At 38.5% G+C, this 20354-nt stretch overlaps 1 protein-coding gene across 18 annotated transcripts in view; it reads right to left on the bottom strand.

The window, feature by feature from the left end:
- The window catches only part of MYT1L (myelin transcription factor 1 like), a 299550-nt gene that overhangs the window by 272493 nt on the left and 6703 nt on the right, over positions 1 to 20354 (bottom strand). For 16 of the 18 annotated variants that reach the window (XM_018088864.2, XM_018088857.2, XM_018088866.2 and 13 more), the window contains exon 1: positions 19739 to 20307. The exons of 1 other annotated variant lie outside the window; for it this stretch is intronic. The gene's annotated coding sequence lies outside the window, so the exon portion shown is untranslated. Of the gene's footprint in view, positions 1 to 19738; positions 20308 to 20335 lie in introns of those variants that run through there. One more of the 18 variants, XM_018088858.2, reaches the window with a different exon arrangement.

Genomic DNA, 20354 nt, shown 5'->3' with positions numbered 1-20354 from the left:
CACAGGATTAAACCAAATAAAATATTCATTGAGCCTATTGTGGCCTCCTTCCAAGTCTAATAGCTTTTGCTGGACCCTTGGTGGAAAACACACAAGAATCGGAATCCTCAGATACATGCTAGAAAGCTTGATTCAAGAAGGCTTCTGTGGACTCTGTTCCTACCACCTTATCTGAAACTTAAAGGAAGATTTCTGTGAGAATAAAGGTCTGTGAGAATAAAGTTTTAGAATCTGGACTTCCCAGAGTAGTCCTATTAGCAGTCCTGCTTTAAGATATAAAATTACTTAGCATTCAGAGCTGCCCTTTGCTGCTGGAGCTGACTGTTACCTCCATCTTCAGCACTTCTTTAAAATCAAGCTTTAGTTCAGCATGTCTGAGGACAGAAAACTTTATACTGAGGTGCAACAGTATGTTCTTGCAGGTTCTGAAATCGAAGTGGTGCAGTGTTTTTTAATGGATTGGTATTTCACCTCTATGCATTTGGTCCCTGTCCAGTTTAGGATAAAAGGCATAGCTGAATGCAAAGATCTCACTTATAGTCCTTGGCTTTATCTCTGTCACAGAAGCACTACTCATCTTGCAGCAAATTTATAGCTGCTATTCAAACAGTGGCATATTAGAGGAACTACCTTGCCAGCACTACAGGGCATGAGCAGTACTGGTTGAGAGATTGCACACTCCCACCTGCACTATACTTAGTTCCAGCCAACACTGATCATTTCCAAGACATATCTACTAAGGTGCATTTCCTCTCAAAATACTGACTAATGGTTAAAATCAATATAGAAAACTGATAGGATATACGACTTGGATAAACCTGTTTCACATAATGAAAAGATTTAACTTTAAACAATTTGTGACCTATAAAATGTTCACTGCAATTAATGATTAATTAATTACGAAAGTGCAGACATTTGTTCCAATTACAGTTGTTATCTTTATTGTTGTGCTAAAGCACCGGGCTTGCTGGTATGGGCTTTTTTTTAATGGGAGCCACGCAAGTCATCCACTGCTTAAAGCTGGTTTCTCTCCTGAAGCCCTTTCTCTCACATTTTATGCGCTCCTTGACCTCAGGCATCTGTCACAGCAACACCTCTGCTCATAGCAGGGGAGAAGGTGAAGGGCTTCATCAGAAGCAGATGCCAAAACACTCCTTGCATGGGCTGGGACAGAGTGATCATCACTCTCAGCTGCAGTATGACCTGACTGCTGTCCTGGAATCTTCTCCAGCCCCAGGAGGTTCAAGGACAATGTGCTGCTCAGAAGATGAAGCCCTGATTCTGCTGATCAGTCTGTCTCCCATACTGCAAAGTGCTGATGGGAAGGCAATCACAACAAGTTCAAAGGGCCGGATTTTGCCCTGCTATCCTTATGTCAGCTCAGCAACAGCTATTGCATCACACAGGGCAGAAAGAAGACCTACTTTTTAATAGCTTCATGTGGTCTTTCTTCAGATCTTTTTATTTTTCAACAAGCATCACTGCATAATAGAAATACAACTGCTTTTTGAGAATGGTAGTTCTTCTGAGAAAGGAAAACAGATACATGGAAAATAATAATGTATTTCCAACACATCTGTGCGAAAGACCTGATCTGTAGGTCTCACAAGTCTTCCTAATAGCCAGTGGCCACAGCACCAGGCACAAAGAACCAAAAATGGGATTACAGGTATCTTTAAGCCACTCTGTAAAATGGAAAAATTCAATGCCATCAGAAAAAGAAAGGAAGAGGAGAATATCAGCAAGGAAGTATATGAAAGAAAGTATGTGAAAGAAACAGAACATATGCAAGGAAAAATGTCTAACACAGTCTACAAGTTTGTCTACTGTATCAAATATTTTGTTCTATCATCTCAAAGCATGAATTAAAGTGTTCAAAAATTGATTTAGTTCTCTAAGAATATTAGGCCTATTAAATTAATATCATTCTAACTGCTACCAATTTTGGGGGCCCTCTATATTTTATTTACCAAAATTTAGAGATGGCAATGGAAGTCCTTCCACTGTGTTCAACACTCTTTGCATCTGATACTGATGCTGCAGAAGCTGAACTTGCCCTGTGATCCTAATGTGAACTAGTGGGGATGTTCTTTTCAGAGTAACCATCATCAGCAAAAGGTTTAAAAGACGCTGGATTCTGGTGATGGAATCCTGGTAGAATTGAAGTCATTAGCAAAACTGCCTGGGATTTTTGCCTGAAACTTCCAGAGTTTCACCTAGAATACATGCCCTGGTCATACCTGCCACATTTCTGAAGCCAGAGGCAGTTGAAGAGCATCAGAAGCAGAGGTGAGCTTTCCTGTGGCACAGCTTTGGGTGTCTGAATAAGGGAACCGGTCACTGGAGAGTGTTAGTGACAACCAATAGGATACACGGATTTCTCTATTACTAGTGAAATTGGCTGAAATATTTAAATACGAACATGTAAATACCTGCTACTCTGATTGGGATAAAAATGCAAGGATTTCCTTTTCCTGCATTGTTAGTCAGCAACAGCTGCAGTCTTAAAAAGACAAGCAGCCTCCTGAAACCAATCAAAATGCAACAAATTGCACAACCAGGGAAAAAACTTATGCGGTATTTACATATGCAGATGACAGCAATTTGATTGTCTGAAGCAACTCAGTTTTGACCCAATTTTGACACAGAGTTGCTTATAATGAGCACAACAACCCTATGCATGAAAGTTCTCATCACTAATAGACTGCTATGCTAAATCAACAATGTAAACAGGCACATTTACCTGTTATCAGAGTTTGGGCACAGGATCCATTATCTCAGGTAACAGCTACTTCACTTGTTCTGCAGCTCCTTCTGCCTGTTGCAGAAATCCTTCTTTCTTTCACATATTCAACAGGGTCAACTACCATCTTGTCTTCTGTCTCTCCTCACCACCTCAAACTACTTGTCTTCTCTATTTGTCCAAACAATAAAGGATCAGTCTTTAAATACTGACTATCGTGTGTAGAGTTTGCCAGTCTCTTTGGTCATGTACATCTGAGGGCCAACCAGTAATCCAAACAGCTATCAGGAAACAAGCTATGCCACTCATGCAAACATGTACAGGTGCTGGGATACGTTTCGCTCTTGAATCTCTAAATTCCCGTCGGAAATATTGGATGTAAGAAAATGGTCTTCCATTGCTGCAACTGAAACCACCAGCCCACTTAAAGATCAATCCCCAAAGAGTCACAGTTCCAGCCAACATCCCTGGAGTGCAAACTAGGAAAGAGGACATTTATTTACCATATTTGAGGAACCTCTCCTAAGTCCTAAATTGGCTGATGCCTTAGGCACTACCAAAATACAAACATTAAATCACCAACAGATCTCAATGACTGTAAGTAACTTTAGTATTATGTGGAGATGGACTCAGGGGCACCATTGCACCATGCTTAAAATTCTCATGGTTTCCGACCAGAGCTGCTTCCTTTAACTTGTGAAAGAGAACGTTTCAATTCTGAATCAAAGAGGAGCTTTGGTTTTCAAAGATTTGTCTGTTTTCCAAATGTATTAGCTAAAGTAACCAAATAATAAAAGATAGCTATCCTTCTCTTTAAAATTGTCTATTATGACAGTCCTAGACTATCACAGCTACTATGATGCAATTAATTCTACCAGATGTGTACAAACTTGTATACATTTTATTAGAAATTGACCTGTAGCTTCATAGCATTGTTTTCCCCTACAAAACTTCCTTAGTTTTCAAAAGTGTTTGCTTTCCTAAAAGCCTAATCAGATCTTAGGTTTATTTTACTTTGCACCTTGATAAATTCCTCGCCACAAAGTTCCACACGGCCTTGACTAGACCATTACCAGTATCTGCAGCAGCTAGCTCGTCTCCACCTGCTCCATGTCTACAGAAAGGCAGGATCAGCCTCATTCAACAGCCAAGTCCTTTAGTTTCACTTCCTTGGATTGATCTTTCTTGTTTTAGTTCTCAAGTTCTCTTTTGCAGCTATGCAGTCACCGGAAACAGGATCTCAAAAGGTCACCTAGCTCATCCCAAAACAAGATCAAATATGTCAGATTGTATTACCTCATTACTAGAAGAAATTTTTCTGCTTTATAAATGCAACCTTTTTTTTTCCTATCAGTTTTCTCTAAAATTGAGCAACCACATAGTCTTTCCTAGGGTACAAGAAACAAACAGTGTCACTCATTCCAAGAATGAATAACAACCATAGCTTGTAGCTAGAGACTGACATATTGCTACACTTTCATTTCAAAAATACTTTTAGAAAAATCATATATTCAGGAATTTTATAATTAACTAACACTTCTGTTGAATTTTCAGCTTGCCACAGGGATCCACACCCATACATTACAAAAATCAGAGATGATTGCCACTGAAATTGTCTGGACTGATTAAAGCACATTGAGTCTTCAGTATATGCAGTACACTGTGCATCAAAAAGATGTCCAGGAATAGCTTATCTTCAACAATCCCCTGCACAGGATCAGTTAAATACCTGCATTTGAGGCAAATGGGAATTGTGCCTCACCTACAATTATAATACTGTGTTTTACTGTGCCAACAGGAGGGCTGGGCCTGCTCTTGAACACACAGATGTAAAACACTACTGATGACTGGGAGTTCAGCAGGATGACATCAATATACAAGGCAACTACACAATATCTACAACTATATATAAATCAATCTCTGATGGTTTTGGCTTTGTAGTTACTGATACAGAGAACACAAAGAGTATGTTGTTTGCTTTTTTAAAATATTGCCACATCATTGTTTCACTCTTTAACCCACGGTGAAAGACACAGGTTAGGTTGCCTTTCCCACAATTAAGCCAAATAAGTTGACACCACATTCTTCACCCACAGTTGACCTTGACTCACAGTAAAACAGCAGCCTTGTCTCTACAGGATATCTAACATGCATATGTTATTCTTGCTAGCAGCCCAAGTCATGCAACTGAACACCTTGTGTTAAGTGCTGTAAAGACACAGAAGAAAAAGATGGTCCCTGCAGAAAAAGCACATCTGCTTTGTCAGTCATGAAGTCTTAAAATACAGCTTCAAGGGATTCTACATCTCACTATCCCCTATGACTACATGTTTATCTCTACTTGACATTGTTGAGAACAATGTCATTTTTACTATGAGTGCAAAACAGATGTCACAGCATGTGTGATATGTGAAAAAATATCAAAATCTTAAAGGTGAGTGAAGATTCTACAAATTGCTAAATTGTGCCAAACCTCAGAGTATTTTGAAGTTAGAAATGTGTCTGAAGGCCTGCTTAAAAAGTAGAGCTTTTAGTGAAAGAAGCTCTATCTCTTTAAAAGGACCTCCCACATTTTGATTTTTAAACTATAAATTATAGGAGGTTTATTTTTAATTAAAATTTGTAGCTCTAATCTGTGTTCACACCTGACATTCAGCTAGATCTGCAGTCCTTTCCAAGTTATTCAAGTTATTTTTGCAGCAACAGTTGGATACTTTAAAACCAGCCATTAAAATCACTGGACACATGATATTTACAGTAGTGCTACAAAGAGAAGAGTTTGATCCTTAATGTCCTAGCTGTGTCCAAGGTGGTGATTTTTGCCTTTCTAAAGTGAAATGAACCCACCTGTGTCCTATGTACAGCAAAGTTTCCATTTTATTTTTGTATCAGGCACCTCTGTGTCATCTCTGATCCACAAATCCAAGCATGCTTAGGGCCATTACTGACTAGCATAAAGGCAGGCAGGAGACAGAGCAGTATCATGTTTTGCTCTGGAAACACAAAAATTACTAGCTTTCACTATTCCACAGTGTCAATACTCACGTTAAAGCCAATGTATTTCTTAATACATACAGAGATCTCTCAAGCAAACAAACAATTTGAACTATCCTACTCCCATTTTGTTTCTAAGTTGTGCCTAATGAAGAGCACAACTACCTCTTTTGTGCCACTCCTTTTGATATTATAAGTAATTTTTTCACACTTTTCATTTAATTTATGTCATTATATGAAAGAACTTAAAATGGGAAGGACCTATTTGGCCAATCATGGTATCTTCCCTTTGGTGTTGAACTGATCCCTACTGTATCTTTTCTAACTTGCAATTGAAATGCATTTCTATGATTAAAAAAAGAATTTCCTTTCCCAAATGGTTTTTCAGAACAGAGGAAGTAGGTAGAGGATTTTTTAAGATATTTTTCAGATACATGGGCCTTCAGCTTGCATTTTCCTCCCTCCCTTATGACCTGTGCAGATGTTGTGGATTCCCTTTTGCCACCTGATCCAACAGAAGAGTCAGTTCTTGACTCTAGGGATGTTTCTATTCCCAGTGACATGTGGAGATGCCAGAAATAAAATTACCTGTACATGGCAATATGGGGTGAAGTCACTATAGCTATAGAAGCATACTCTATCATCACATTTAAATAGAGTTTAAGAAACTGACTTTAAATACACTTTCTTCTCACAGACTCTCATGTGCTTCCACAATACCTGCATGCTGTTGAAGACTGAACTTTGGAATTTATTATGGCTATATCCTGATTTGAATGCCTTTGAGAAGCGGATTGGACTAGACCTCCACATATCCTTTTCAATCCAATTTTTCTACAAATGTGTAAATTATATACTATATGGTCTCTAGGTCAAAATAAGCTCTTGGATGAGCATTAACTACAAGGACTGGCTGTCACATGTACAATTTTATTTTTGTCATCAAATAAAGCACTGTTACCTCCACACTTATTTAATTCAGCATACACAGTTGTAACATTTCATTAAGGTACATCAGGTACAAATGTTTTATGTCACTTGATCATAACATGCTATCTCAGGCACTTAATAATCAATCTGCTCTCAAAAAAGCCTACCTGCAAAACACACAACAGGAGGGAAACGAATTCTGCTTATTCAACCAACTGGATTGCTGGTCTTGGTAAGCCTATCAGCCTCATAAAATTTCACGCTCCAGATTATTATCATTTCTTTAAGAAAAAAAAAACAAAACACCAACTGAGGATCATCTCAACCATCTTGCACCTTCTACAGCTATTTCAGCATGAAGTCAGTGACTAAAGCCAGCTCAAGTATACTTGCACACCCTGTACCCATATCGACCATTTTGATGGAGACATACTTTTGCTGGCTTATTGGCAAATAAGGAGATGGCAGAAAAGAGAGAAAACTCATTAAGTGGAATGAGAAAGGAACCACATCCCTCCACCTGGCTCACCAGGTAAAGGCTGGTAAAGACTCATCTAATACATTTACTCGTTATTATTTTTCAGATTACTTCTCAGGTGGTACCTGAAATCCCTTCAAGCAGTAGTGTCTGGCATAGATTTGAACAATAACATCATACTATCCACCACCATCAAGGAAACCCTGTTCTTATTTTTCCTCCTCACTTTCTTTTCCTTGTCAGCCCACAGAAATGGTTTTAAAAAAAAAAATCTCTAAAATTAGTGAGTAGCCTGGGTTAGAAATGCTAGTGGTAACACAGATCTGCTCTCAAGCCACACTGTCAATTTGCAATCCTCCTGGACACTGTGCTAAGGCACATGAAAAATAAGGAGGTGATTGGTGACAGCCAACACTGCTTCACTAAAGGCAAATCATTCCTGACAAATTTGGCGGCCTTCTGTGATGGGGTTACAGTGTTGGTGGATGAGGGAAGAGCGACTGATGTCATCTACCTGGACTTGTGCAAAGACTGTGACACTGTCCTACCCAACATCAATGTCTCTAAACTGGAGAGACATGGATTTAATGGATGGATCACTCAGTGATAAGGAATTGGCTGGATGGTCACACTCAAAAGAGTTGTAGTCAACAGCTCAATATCCAAGTGGAGATCAGTGACGAGTGTTGTTCTTCAGGGGTCGATATCGGTATCAACAAATATCTTTGTCGGTGACACGGACAGTGGGATCAAGTGCACCCTCAGCAAGTCTGCCGACGACACCAAGCTGAGCGATGCAGTGGACACGCTGGAGGGAAGGGATGCCACCCTGACCAACCTTGACAGGCTTGAGGTGGGCCAGAGAAGTTCAACAAGGCCAAGTGCCCCCTGGACTGGGGCAATCCCAAGTACAAATACAGGCTGGGCAGAGAATGGATTGTGAACAGCCCTGAGGAAAAGAACTTGGCAGTGCCGGTAGATGAACAGCTGGACATGATCTGGCAGTGTGCACGCTGGCAGCCCAGCCAACCACAGCCTGGGCTGCATCAAAAGAAGCATGGCCACCAGGTTAAAGGAGGTGATTCTGTCCCTCTACATCACTCTCGGGAGACCCCATCTGGAGTTCTGCATCCAGCTCTGAGGCCCCCACCATAAGAAGAACCTGGAGCAGTTGGAGCAAGTCCAAAGGAGTGCCATGAAGAGGACTGGAAGGTTGGATCACTCCCCCTATGAAGATGGGCTGAGAGAGTTGGGGTTATTCAGCCTAGAGAAAAGACAGCTCTAGGGAGACCTTAGAGCACCTCTCAGTACTTGAAGGGAGCCTAAAAGAGAGCTGGAGAGGGACTTTGCTCAAGACCATGTAATGATAGGACAAGGAGGAATGGCTTCAAACTCAGAACAGGTTTAGATTAGATATTACAAAGAAATTCTTTACTGTGAGGGTGATGAGGCACTGCAACAGCTTGCCCAGAGAAGTTGTAAACGCCCCATCCCTGGAAGTGTTCAGGGCCAGATTGGATGGGGATTTGAGCAACCTGGGCAGGTGTTCCTGCCCATGGCAGGGAGGTTGGAGCTAGATAGTCTTTAAGATCCCTTTCAACCTAAACCATTCCATGATTCTCCGAAGATCTAAAAAAGAGCAAAAAGGGCACAAGCATCAGGATAACAGTACTGCAAAGCAGTGTGCAGCTCATTTATATGCAAAGCTAACTGTAATTTGGATATGCATATCACAAGACAGAAGAAGTTGCACAATGTTACACAAGCAATGAAGCGTATCCAAATCTATTTTCTACCTCTCTGCCATACAGTGACAAATAAGGAATCTCTACAACTGTAAATGATCCTCAAGTGATCACAGCTATTTTGTTGAAAACAATTTTTTAACCATCTAGGCCTAAATGCAGTTGTCCAACATTGAAAGAATCCCCTTCTTCTCACGTCTTCTACCCAGACATATGAGGTTTTCAAGCAGTGCCTGTTGAGTGCTTGGAAAAACAAGCCATTTAGGCAAAATTTGGAGATTCACAGATCTCGGTGCCACTGAACTAGGTAAACTTGTCAGAGATGGTACCACGTAAATCTTTTCCAATTTCAGCTCCAGAAAAATTTTGCCCTATGAGGCTATTTTATTAATTCTCATTAATTTAAAATGAGGTCTTTGGTAAATCAGACAATAGTAAAGTTTGAGTTTAACTGGATCATTTGATTTAAACACAAGAATTTTGAATTTAATTGTAGTTTATTTTGTAACATAAATAAAAAAAGTACTAAAAACCATTTCTAATAGAAAATCAAACTATTCCACTTGAAAGGAGAAATACTGACATATTTTTTCCATTATTGTCCTACTTTCAGTTTTTCATAGTAAGAAAACTGAAGTTTGCTGGTTTTAGTGAATACGCAGTTTATGTTGTCTCAAATCTTCAAATGCTTAGGCCTTAATTCTGTAAGCATTTAAGTGGATAGACCTATGAAATCATAGAAGAATCAGGATTTTATTCTGCTATGCTCTGTCTATAAACAGACATCTTGTTTTCTAAAGCGTAAGATTCCTCCCAATGTTTCCAGCAGACATCTGCAATTATTAATATATAATTAGCTGGTTCTCAAGATTTGCAGCAATGCATTCAAACTTATCTATTGTCCTGTATGATGCATATAAAAATGTAAGTAGTTAAAGCAAATTGTATGTTCTTCATTTGCACTGATTTTCTTAATTATGTGAGTAAAATCTCTGTGCACAGTTTAAGGCAAGCAAAGCAGTTTCAAGGAAGATGAAGGAAAGGAGGCTGGTTGTATTTAAAAGATTATTTTCCAGCAGCAGTCAGGATCTCACCAGAATGATTATGGATGTATCAGTTACACACTGCTTAGTAAAGAGAAAGGTTGATTAATACTGATATCCTATGCCTTTCAATTTGATACTGTTTTGATCATTAGTGTTCCAGGCTACCTGTAAACAGGGGCAGTAACCTGCCTCTAGGGAGAATGGTAAAATACTTCTTGGCTTATGTCATGGGTGTGACACCTCTTGGGGAATGTTGTTTTTAAGCTTACCATAGCCAAGGTACTGATTGATCAAGAAACTACTTACAGCAATGACATGCCAAACTCAAATCTAGTATTCAGACCTTTGGGTAAAATGATAAAGTCATCAAGAATTCAATTGATAAAGCATGGGTTAATAATTATATCTTAAATGGAATTGCTTTGAAAGCCATACTGGAAAAGTAAGTTAACAGCTGAAAAACCTAGAAACTAACACAAAATGCTTTCTTCCCCTGAAGAAATTCTCAATTACTTCAGTGGAACAGGATTAGGCCACTGGCTCTGTAAACATAGCCATGCAAATGTATTGTCTCCTTGTACTAATACAGTTGTCTGGCAAATTCTTTTTTTTGTTACCATGGTTCTAACATCTTGATGTTTCAGCAGAAAAATAACAGTATGAGTGAACAGAGACATTTTTTAGCCATTTTTGGGTTACAGTTACCAGTGAGGTCAAAATTTCTTCTTTAAAAGCATTAAGCTATGATCTGAAATCTGTAATTCTCATATATGAAAACTCAGAACATGTATCAACAAAAAAATTGTCAGGAAAGCTACTGATTTTGCTTTCTCGGTTTTTAGTCCTAAACTTTTGTTTTCTCTTCATCTTTTAACTGGTAAAAATGAGGACCAGGTGGAATCTCCTGACTTACTTACATCCTTACATCAAAATACTACAGATAACTAAGAAAAGGCCTCTTTTCTCCCAGAACAAATATCTTTAATGTCCAGTTTACAGTAGAAACCTTTCCCAGCAAGCAGCTGTGCCACTCCACAGTTTTTGGGAACACAGGTTGTCTAGAAATCATGTTATCTTGAATCACAAAATCATATATTATCTCAAGTAGGAAGGAACTCATAAGGATGGAGTCCAAATCCCTGTTCCTTGCAGGACTACCGAAAACTAAATCATAAGCCTAAGAGCAGCATCCTGATGTTCCTTGAACTCCATACAGGCACTTAGGAAGGTCCACACAAATAAAGTTTTCTTCATAAATGGCTCTGTTAGACAGGAGGATTTTGGAATTCAGAATAGTTTATACAATTTCCAGACAATTTGGTGGAAAAATGCTTGGCAATGCACTGTGGGACCTCAAAACTCTGCTTAAGGAATTGTAAGAGTTTAAGCCTGGCTTCCCCCAATTCCTGTTTTCTTTGCTGGGGGTTTTTTGAGAGCCCCTGGTTCTTCCTTCATTTCCTCATTTTAATACTTCCATGTTTTCATACTCAATCTATAAAACCACTAGAAACATATATGGAACAAACCAGTGGAGTTCTTATGTCTCTTTCATATTGTAATACCTGTTTTCCCTGAACATTCAGAGCTTCAATTTTATCGGAAGATTTTTCAAGAGGAAAAGTAGAAGATGGAGGCAGAAAACTAAATTTGCCCTGAAGTAGAAGCATTCCACAACTGGTTTAAACATACCAAGAGTCATGATATTTAGCCCTTGATGCAAATATAGCATGGTCAATAGCAGAAGCAAAGCTCTTAGATGCAGGACATTGCAATTCCAGTTCTTAATTGTGTGCTGAGTTTGTATCAACCTTTCATTGGAAGCACCCCTAAATCAAAAGCACTTACACACTGAGAATTAGTGGCATATGGGCTCTTGGAACCTGTAAACCCTGACTGTTTAGCAGAGGTTAGCAACCTGGTGTTGACAAATCTTACATATTATAAAAAGGTGTCGTTATATATATATATATATATATATATATAATATATGCTACTATAAAGGTGTGACTCTTGTAAAGTGTAGGAAAGTAAACAAATTAGCTAGTAAGGTATCCCATTTACACTTCTCTTAACTTCCTCATACATAAACACAAGTGAGACTTTCGAGTAGTTAGATGAAGTGAAGGGAGCTCCCTAACTTCTGTGAAATTATGAAATCTATGTAGAGCTCACATTTTTAGGAATCCTTTTGCAACATAGTAATGCAAAGACACTTTTCTAGACCATAGTATTTATAAAGATAGCTACTTCATTAACTGTAATTCTCAAAAAGCTGCTCTATCTTTTCTTTCTTAGTTCCTGAAGTGATTCACCTAGCATTTGGAAACAAAGATACATGTATTGCTCAATGGCTTCTGATGTATATTTGGTAAATTAAAAACATCTCTAAAACCAAAAATGAAGATGCTTTCACTGAGTAGAAAGACTTGTAATTCTGAATACAAAAGCGCAATTATAGGAGTCAATCTGAATACAATTCCTGGAAGCCTCAGAAGCATACTCTGATATGTGTTATTGGCAGTACTGCTTTGAATCTGCTTGTTCTGCTCTTTGAGTAAGCTGTACTTATGATTGCTAAAAAAAATGAATTTCAAGTTAACCACATTTTACTGAATTTGGTAAGAAGCACAGGTAAAGAGTGTTCCATACAGTTTTTCAAACAGAACAAATACATCACAGTTTTTGCCAAATAAAAATTTATTAGCCGTAACAAACAACATATAAAATGACAAATAAAACGTTCAGGGTGCCTGAGTCATTAACATATGTGCACTCTTGTCATATGCCCTTATTTTCCACTGGAATTGGCTAGAATTAACACTGTGGCAATCTGTGTTGGCTCTTAGGCAGGTAGGAGGTAAAGAAAGAAGGTAGATGGGATGAGACCAACTCTGCAGAGCTGTCTATGAAGCACAGTGATGGTTGCAGTGAAATCACTGGGTGTTTTGTCCCACACTGCTTTGCAGTGCCTGCATTTGCTAAATCAGGACGCTCAGTCTTCAAAGCAAACTATTCAAGTGTGCCTTCTCTCCATCATATTGTGTCACAAAGGCCAAACAGACCTATGGAAAAGATCTACCCTTTTCTTTCTTTTCTTTCTTCTAATCATCATCTGCTTCTTCTCAGTCAAGGTCACTGATAAGCAACAACAAAACAAAAAAGGCAGTGTTAGATTGGACAGGTCATAGACAAAAATCTCCATCCTTTTCCCACAAACGTTTTTTTCATAAAATATGAAATGGGTCAACCTTGTAGTGGGCAGTTCAGAAAGTCCATCAATGATGGCTACTTAAAGTCTAGCACCTTTTGAAGAGTTGGCATACAGAGAGTGTGGACTACCAGATATACCAACTGCAGAAACATGGCAGTAACTCTGACTGAACAGGCAGTGATCTGTTCATAAAGTGCAGAGACCCCTGAGAAAGTTCTTCAGAGCTGCTGGAGTTTGCCCAGACATGTTACCAGCCTTTCTGCAATGAGCACTTCTCCAGAGCTGATAAAGGTGAAGCAGTAACACACTGTAAAAGAAGAAGTAGAAGAGGCCTTCCTCACTCTCAACACCTAAAGAATGCTTGCTGAAAAATGCTGACAATGTCCTGAAGATAAAAGGGGATGCTCATGCAAAGATCAACCTGAAAATCCATGAATGGAAACAGATAGCTGCTATTGTTTAATTCAGTGAGTAGCTTCTGTGAGCCAACATCAAAATGTCTTCATTTCCCTAAATAAAAAAAATGTTTTGACTTTGGTTTACTCTCAGAAAGCAAGGGACTGCATGTATGGAAGTTCTACTACATGGCTACATTTTATTCAAGAAAACACAGTTTCAGCAACCACTTACAAGACTGCTTTTTACAGTCTTGTTTCCCATCTGTTTTAATGGCATACTAAGGTGTCTGCTTTATTGCCATTGGTTTTGCCTCTCCATACAAAGAACTGATATTCAGTCACAGGAATTCCACATGCCTACCACACATTTATGTATATTTAGAACACATTTATGAATATTGCGTGTGGTCTATTCCATCTTTTGGGGTTTTTACTTATAATTGACAGTACCTGTAAGAGAGCAAAAATAAACTAGCAATTTGAAAGACATTTTCTTTGTTTCCTTTCCTCTTACAACTAGACAATATTCTAAGAGAGGGATGGAAGAACTGAAGAGAAAGAATGAGTTCTTAGAGCTGTAAAAGAAAGTTTGTAAAAAAACCCAAAAAAACTAGCAGAAGTAGCATATAAAAGTAAACCTACCTGAGCTTTCTTTGTTTTTCCAGCTGGTTTTTGGGTTCGTGAAGTACTCCTGACTTCCATTCAAGTAGACCTCCTGACTCCTCTGTGTAATCCTTTTCAACAAGCTTGTTGTCCATATCCACTTTTGAGGCTGTTCTCTTTTTTGAGGTCAAATGTCCAATGGTCATGGAGTTCTAATTTTCCTTAGCATCCAAATTCTGTATATTGGTTTACAGAACCTCAGTTTTTCCACTAGCAGGTTCCTTTTAACTCAATGTTTGATTCTTTTTCCCTGTTGTGATATTGTTACTCATTCCTCTCATCACAACCTCTCCATCTTATACTTGCAATGTCCAAAAATCACCTTAGTTTTTGTGAGAATGCTGCAGCCTGGCCTGCACCCACTATCCCTGAGGACTGAAGTAGGCTATTTTCCTGGAATATGGAGGTCCAATAACACCACACAGAGTAAAGCCCTTAAGGTCAAGTAGATCCAAACATGCAGTATATTTTAAAAGGTTGAGAAAAATGTTTATTCATCACTGGAAGTGATGAGATCTGGAGTCTGATGAAAACTGGAGTTTGAGATTGGGTGCAGGTTGATCACAGCCAAAGGATCAGAGGATTGTGAAATTCTTGACGAACTTAGTAAATTTTTTTCTCTTAGTAAATAGGTAACACATCAACTGTGCAGGCATCTCACCACTGCTGGAACAGAGGGCTTTTCCTATGTGTGAGGATAGCTTAACTTGACCTGGGTAAACTCTGGGTGTTTCCTAGCAAGACCCGGAATGGACTTTGTGCTTGCACGTGCTGAAAAAACACAAGCATTACTTTTTAGTGTCAACTCTAAGCCCAAGGAATTTGTTTTTTGGATTTTTAAATCAAACTATGCATAACCAATTCAGAAATATCATTCTGAATGCATAACAACTTCTTTAGACATACCAAGAGCACTATAAAAATATACAGAAAATAAAAAGCCCCGCACTTAACCTCATCATTTTCCATGACATAACAGTATTATTTCTTCCTAAATACACATATACCCCAAAACAAGCCTGAATATTTATGGACAGGACATGACAGCCACAATGTATGCAAGTTGTTATAAACACAGTCTCATATTTAAACATGGGCCTTTTCCTCTTCAGACAACAGAGGAATTGCTAGTATTTCTGAAAATGTTACTAAAACAAATCACCAGTGCTGAAAACTAATGCACGGGATTTAACAACTAATTCTGAAGAAGGAGATAAGAAATAAAAGGATGAGCCACCAATTCATAGTATCACAAGAGGCTTGGGAAACCCCTTTCAAGAGTATTCCTTACGTGAGAGAATGCCCTGCTGCAGCACTGGAAGGAATGCCAGAACATCTACTCCCTACAGCTTATCCTCATAACAAACCTTGGAGATCTTATCTTTCTGCATTTTGACTATTTCATTTGAATCAAGGCACTGCTCAGAAAGTGACAAAGACAGACTAGGTTAAATGCTGTAACATGGTACTTATTCACACCACATTAGGCAGAGGAACACTAAAATTAGGCATAAAATTTTATTCCCTTGGTAATATCCTCCAGTATTGGCTAGAGACAGGAGGAGAAAAGGGGATTTCCCTTGGAAAAATAAAGCAAGCTATTGATATGTAATATAAATATTGCAGTATTACATCTTTCAAGTAAGTACCACTGTTTCTATCGGGGACACACACACACACACACACACACACACACACACACACACACACACGACACGGGGGAAACAACATCACCAGAGAGCCTGGAAAAAATTAGCCATTCAGTGAGCAGTCTAAAGGCTTTTTTTGCTTTGTTACTATACTCTCCATTACATTCTGTCTGTAAGCAATCTTATTAATTACAAAAACACGAGAGAGTAAGGAGATGTTTTCTTTTGATTTTACTGGAGCCACATTAGAAATGTATTTGGCCTGTCACTTTATAAAATGATATTACAAGTTTGTTCCAAAGCCCTCTTTCCCCTCTTTTCTCCTCTTCTCCCCTTTCCATTGGGGTTAGCAGCAGGCCCATGAAAAGTAGGAACAAAACAGCAGCCTTCTTAAAACCTATCATGAAAATAATACTTTTTTTTTTTTAATTGCTGCTTTGCACTGATTCTCTTCACCACCACACCAAGTGATGGACAGCACTTGCCGGATTCAGACTGAACCAGCTGAAGTCATGCCAAATGAACATACATCTGTAATATAGCATGCCCTTTCTAATCAACTTCCTGATGAAAAATGCCATGCTGACAAAAGGTATGAGAAATGCAGACCTTTAATACTTCACAAAATAACAGACCCCAGTGTTGGTTTGGTTGGAAACCTGTGACCTTACAGATGGCTATCAGTTTGCCTAGTGCAGAGCTGTAATCAATTTGGTTATGATAGACCCTCAAGAAATATAAATTTTACCGTGAAGGAAACTGGCTTCTGAAACCAACTGCCCAGATGCATTAGGCAGGCGGGAGTTTCAGCAAACCAAAGGGTCTACTGGCAGACACAACATTGATTTCTTATTGTTTACAACCTACCAGACAGTTCTATACCGACCTGATTGGATGGATCTCTGTGGAGTACCCTGCAGTTCTGCTTATTTCCATAACCAAGTTGGTCAGTTTCCTTACTAAGTGACTGTGCTCCACATCTGCAGCTTCAGTGCAAACATATTGAAGTAGAATATACACACTGCAAATCTGATCTGAGATCAGATTTTAAATCCTATCTAATGTTTACTGTTTTCATGACCAGAAGTATGATCCCTTTTAAGAAATCAAAAATCCTATTATGATTTTTGTCTGTCTGTCTCCACATCTCAACCCCCCCCCCCAACACAAGACATTCCCCCTTCATTTTAGTTTCATTGCATTTTGCTGCTTTTTCTTCTATGGTTAAAATAGGTAGAGTACTTCTAATCAAAGCACAATACTGTGAAGGAGTCTAAAGAGGTAATCTTTGTCAACAACCTACAAAAGCTTTGATTTGTTCTTCCTGTGACTTTTTCATCTAGGATATGTGTAGAAGATGATACTATTTGGTTTGTACCCATTTTCATTCCATAGAAATCTGGCTGCTCTTCTGTTTAAAACCTCATTGATAATCTTATTAGTACTTCTCATCATTATTACGACAAAGAAAAGGTCAGCAAGTAATCCACAGCCATAAACTTTTCTGGTACTATACTATCAAGAACTTCACATCTTTACTGAAAGTTGATCAACATGATGCAAATGTTTATCAAGCTCAGCCAAAGTGGTATTAAATTCAGTATTTCCATGAGGATATTCAGTGTTATATACCTATTTAATATCAAAGTACTTTTCCATCACTGAATTTCTCAACAAAACAATTTCTGTTCTCAGAGTTGATCAAGAAATAGATTCTATCACAGACAACTTTGTTTTATAAATGTGCGATGCACTTAGAAAGAAATGCCCATGCTGATTTCCTGTGGAAATGTTGATGGATGAGAATTATATTTTCATTCTTTTGGAGTCCAAATAAAAGCCTGACCAGCACAGAACAGTTTTAAAAACAGTACCTTTTCTGCCATTCACACAGCAAAGTTTCTATGCCTAGTTAATAAACTGCTGCATATGTGTATGCATGTATGTGTATGTAATCAAAATACTCCTTTGCATATCTTATTCACCTCTTCAACACAAAAATTAAACAAAATAGAAAAGAACAGGAAAAAGGAGACCCTCAAAATAGTCCTTAACAAATCTGAAAAAATAATACACCTCTGGTTACACTGAAGTAGCGCCTCTTCTTTCTTAATTGTCTTTGTCTCCAAACACACAGTTGCTCAATTCTATAATATGTAAGATCCGAGACTACAGAGTAAAACAACGAAGTCACACTATGAACTAAGAACTATTACAATAAAACTGATGCCCTTTTTGAAAATGTGGGCATATAACTTAGTATTTGAATCTAAAACTAAGAAACCACTGCAAATGTTTAGCATTGCCCTTGTTGGTGAAAATACAGGGGGGAGAGAGGGGGAAGAACATTCACTCTCCAGAAAGTTCAAGCTGTAAAATACATACAAAATTGAATCCATTGTTAGATTAGTTTAAAATGTACCTAATTCTACATTTACTCATTGTAATCATTTACTCTTCTCTTTGTTTCTCTTGATAAATCAATGTAGCTTTTAGAAAAACATAATCATTACTTTTTTTCCCCAGTGAAAAATCCTGTTTCATTACATACAGTCTTGCATCACTCTGTATTTCTAATGTTCGAAGTGTTCTGCTACCATCTCAATTGTTTTTAAATGCCTCATATTGCAAACATATTCACTAGACGACAACACACCAACCAAGTTTAACCTTATCATACCAAACTTGATCAACCTTAATAAATCATCAGGAGTACCTGCTAACTGCCTACTAAGGGTTAACAGTTTCTCCCAATATTTTCCCTTTTTTTTTGCAAAGTGACATGACAAAGACTTTTATTTGTTTGGCAATTTTTGAGAATAAACTATCACACAAAACTGAAATGACGATTAAAAATAAAAAAGCAGAGAAAGGTAAAAACTAAACATCATTTCGAAATGTAGCTGTTGTTCTCCAAAACAACATAATTAAGGGTAAAAATCCCCCACACCACTCAAATTAAAGCAAATAATTTATTAAACTGTTCCACAATAGTCACAAGAACTATGTAAAGACAATTAACAAATAAAAATTTCTACTTAACCCCAACCTTAGCTGCAGCTTCAAAATTAGGTCAGTTAAAATGAAAATCACCATTTTTAAGGAGATAAGGAATCATTAAAATTGGATAAAAATATTCCTAAATGACTACACAAAAAAAGCAAATGTTAAAGTCCCCCATATTTTATACACAGTATCAGAATTATATAAGAAATGCCTATCAATAGATGCTCCGTTTGAGAAGTGGAATTCCAGTCTGACTCAGTGTTATTATCTGGCAAAAAAATATATAATTCACAGATAGCTTGTTTATTTTCTTCTTTTGTTTTCTCCTCTCAAAAAAGAAGCCTTTGTAAGGACACATATATAAGGGAGATATTTGGAACTGAGAGAATCACTAGTAATTTGTCAATCAACAACTTAGGTTTTAGCATTACTGGTGAGTTTGTGTTAAATAAGCATTTTTTTCCTTTCAGCCAAAATGCATACCACACCAATCAAAGCTAATCACAGCTGGGCTTTCATTGAAACAGTAGTTGCTAATTTTACAGATCTGCCCACATTGTTCTAGAAAATAGGAGGCAGAAATCTGACATTTCCAGCTATCGTTATTAAAACAACAATCACTGAGAGCTCGATCCCGTTCTCACTGGAAGCAATGTCAAACTCCCCGTTGACTTCAGGGAGAGCAGGATCGGGCCCCCTGAGGTGCTCAGCCTCCTCCAGCTCTATGCTCAGGAGTATGAGTTGAGGAACTGGGGTGGGAGAAGTACAAACCCCAGCTATTCCTTTGTTAAGTGCCCAAAGAGTTGAACTTTCCATCACTTCGTCAACAACAGCAAAGTGCACTGCAAACAACAGTGATAAAAGGACATATTTACCTTGAGGGAATAGCAAAGGGAAAGCCGCAGAAGTGCAAAACAAAGTAGTCCAAAGGAATTATCTATGCATGCAGTCCAAACGTGCACCTTCAAGTAGGCCACAGTCTGTCAAGCAGTCGTCTCAGCACCAGCCACCCTGCCTTCCATCTTACGAGATTCACCCAGAAAACTGACAAACCTGCTCCACGACAACAAAACTCTCCTAATGCTTTTGAACGCCCACCATTTGTTCTCCATTCATCCAATCAACTTTCCACTGCACATCTTCTCCTGCCACTGAGGCTCAGAGGCAGGATCCCTTCTCATCTGTATGCTAATTATTTTGCCACATGGACAAAAGTAATAATGCTTTCAGACAGGAAACCAACGGGCCTGAAGTCGAAGGCAGAAATTAATAAGTTTCCACCACTGAAGGCTGAGAAGATGGGCATGCGTGTAGCTCTGTGGCTGATGGATCAGCTGTAACCTCCATTTAAGAGCAGCAGAGAGGCGACGGGCTGGAGGAAGCCTAGGTAGCGTAGCATGCATCAAGCCCGAGTTCCCCTAGAGACCACATTACTGCAGCAGAACAGCATCCGTAGCAGATTGCTGACTTACCCCGCCTCAGCCCGCATCC

Source organism: Manacus vitellinus, unplaced genomic scaffold, assembly GCF_001715985.3.
Source record: "Manacus vitellinus isolate BGI_N305 unplaced genomic scaffold, ASM171598v3 scaffold_11_pilon, whole genome shotgun sequence".
NCBI lineage: Eukaryota > Metazoa > Chordata > Aves > Passeriformes > Pipridae > Manacus > Manacus vitellinus.
This window is presented reverse-complemented; position numbering and strand designations above follow the sequence as displayed.